At 32.4% G+C, this 2,991-nt stretch overlaps 1 long non-coding RNA gene across 1 annotated transcript; it reads right to left on the minus strand.

The window, feature by feature from the left end:
- Positions 1-98: 98 nt before the first annotated feature.
- Positions 99-1,957, minus strand: LOC106475529. Its single transcript, XR_001291823.2, has 3 exons — positions 1,921-1,957; positions 685-763; positions 99-150 (listed from the first exon to the last, which is right to left on the minus strand). It is a non-coding gene; the product is annotated as an uncharacterized LOC106475529 (long non-coding RNA).
- Positions 1,958-2,991: the final 1,034 nt, after the last annotated feature.

Genomic DNA, 2,991 nt, shown 5'->3' on the forward strand with positions numbered 1-2,991 from the left:
CACCAGTTGTACTATTATAAAACAGTGATATATAAACATAGCAACATCCCATCACAACAATATTAAGTACATCTTAAGATAAATTCATCCATTAAAACTAACCTCAAAATTCACATCTTTAGACACGTCCCAGTTGTTACAAGAAACGTCCTGTAAGAAACAAGCAACAGTTATAAGTTGTTAGTTAACTTTCACACAAGTATTTAATATAAAATATTATAAGTCTCAGATTGTAAATATCAGCAAAGAATTAATGATCTGGATAACGGCTCATCATAGACTTGGGGAATTATTAACAGATACTCAATGATAAAAACCCGTTAACCCAAGTACTTTCAAAGGGTGGACCCGTTTCTGAGGCAGACTGGGTTTTTATCAACCAGTGTTTTTCTGATACCAGATACTCTGTGAACCCTACACACAACACTGACGAGTAACATCAAAACTATTAATATTTGTATCACGTAACATGTCCGTGCTGTACGCTTGTACAAAGAAACTGACTAAACTAACCCATTTAACAGTTTGATTAGAGATGAAAGGTCTGGAACATTCCGTCAGTGTTCTAAAATACACATTAGAAACTATACAGTGCTAAGACTCAACATTACAATTAAAACAAAACTAACTTGACAGATTTTAAATACTAATATACATACACACAAGTAAACTATGAAAAATTACCTCATTAACTTCAAATAAAAATATTCGTAATCTCTGACGAAGCCAGCTCTCCCCCATCTTTACACACGTTGTTAAATATCTGAAAAATAAAATTAACTTTGAACATAATGAAACCCTCAGGTTTTTTTTTTACAAACTCAGTCCACAGAATTAGCCTCAGACAAATGCCTCAATGCCATCATTTAGCCCAGTCAACACCCTATGTGAAAACAGACAAAACAAAAAACTTGTTCACGTCTATTCCCCCATAAGAGCTTAATGTTGACAATTAGGCTCAGACTCGTCATCGTTACATCACTGGCTGAATCAATTTAAAATGATTATAATATTTTATTTATCCAAAACTTTTTAGGAATTGATTAACTTCAATTTAAAGTTATCTTTTTAAAGTCACTGAAACTTCCAATGTCACCTTTTAAACCACTATAACCAATAAAATAATGATAAAATCTTCCAAATCATGACGTCAAGTTGACTTTTTTAAATTATGTAAAACTTCATTTAAATTCTACATGCATCAAAACATGGTCCTTGGTAGAGTAGTACAAAAACAAAGTTGTAATTTGAGTGTTAAGAATTTTGTGAAGCTTCCTCTTGCCAACTACAGACTACACCCAGGAATTTACTCAACACGAGTTCATAGACCAGCTCTGCAAATTTAAAAAGCCAAACAGGCCTATATCTGGACATCAAATACTTGATACCAAAACAACTAAATACTAAAATAGTGATGTTCAGGTTATTGTGAATTCCATTTTTTTACTGAGAAGCAGGTTTTATAACCATTTTTGTACAAAAACTACACTTACAGAAAATACATTACCAAGGCTACCCTACAAGCTACAGATACATTACAAAGTGCAAATGTGACCAATTTTTACTTATTCTACGTGCGAAATGACTTGTTAAGACTAAAGCTGTAAATAACGTTAAAAGTACAATTACATTTTATATAAATACGTTTACATTTATCTGCTTCTTTGAAAGCATTCCTAAAAAAATATAACTGAAACTTGTGTTCTTTGTACCGGTAATACATTATAATAATCACGTGTGGCTTTGACCAGTAACATGCGTATCTCAAACGCTTTCACCGAATACTTAAACATAGTTTTAAGTCTTATATTACTGTAATATATAATGTGGTTTCTTCTATATAACATGTACAAATAAAAATCATACAATACTATCTAAATAGGCAAAAAAAGAAATCAGATGTAAACCGATTATACTTACTCACTCCTCACGCTTCGTAACACAAAAAGACAGATAACCTCTAACCGTTTCACTTTTATAAGATACGGATTCATTAAAGCGCCCTCTGTTAACATGCTAAATTAAACTAAACTGGCAGTTATTTCGATAAAATTATTTATTTTTAAAATAATACCATCAGGGTGTTCCAAGATCGAACAATCTTCCTTCGCCCTGCTAGAGGATTAGGAAGTGATATGGGCTTAGTATAAGAAAAAACAAAAGGGCTGAAGTGAGTAGGTGAATGATATAAATAACATGTGGCTGAGTGCAAGACACTACATCAATAAACGGCCGATCTCGGACTTATGGACTTTCAGGGCGGTGGGGATATAAAAATTCTGTGCCAAGAATTTGTTGTGGGAGGAAACGGGAATACCCTGAAAAAAACCCACTTTCATTGGTAAAGCGCCAATCCATTATCATTCCGAGAAGAGAGATTTTAGCTTTTCAGCCAGCTCTAGCAATCATGTTTTGTTAACTTTTGTTTTTCATTTAACGATTGTAATGCAGAACATATGAAACAAAGCTAATATTATAACCCAAGAAAATCAGACAAAGTAGTATTATTCTTAAGAGTCACGAAGCAATAAATGAAGATATCAAACTATCTAAATAGAACAGGTCTAAAAATTAACCAGTAACACATACAACTAATTTAATATACTTTAAAGAATACATAAATTCTTCCTAGATTAGATAGTCCATTGTATAGCTTTGTACATAACAACAAACCAACCAACCCGAATAAAAATGTTTCACAAAAAATTATTGTCAAAAGCAGTAGAGAGAAAGTACAATCGATCGCAAATATTTGAGTACATTGAATCATTTCCTTACCAAATTATTACGGGTTTACTGGGACATGGGTTTAATTTATCAAAGGAATTCAACATAAGTCTAAATATATTACATTACAACCAATAATTTCGGAAAAGACACTCAACTTATGGAGTTGAAATTTATCTACAATTTGGTAGAATACTCAAAATATTTGATATTCCTTCATTTACTGATGTATCCTCCCCCTCCTCCTCTGTGGCCCAGCGAGAA

The sequence above is a fragment of the Limulus polyphemus genome, unplaced genomic scaffold, assembly GCF_000517525.1.
Source record: "Limulus polyphemus unplaced genomic scaffold, Limulus_polyphemus-2.1.2 Scaffold8727, whole genome shotgun sequence".
In the NCBI taxonomy this organism is placed as follows: domain Eukaryota; kingdom Metazoa; phylum Arthropoda; class Merostomata; order Xiphosura; family Limulidae; genus Limulus; species Limulus polyphemus.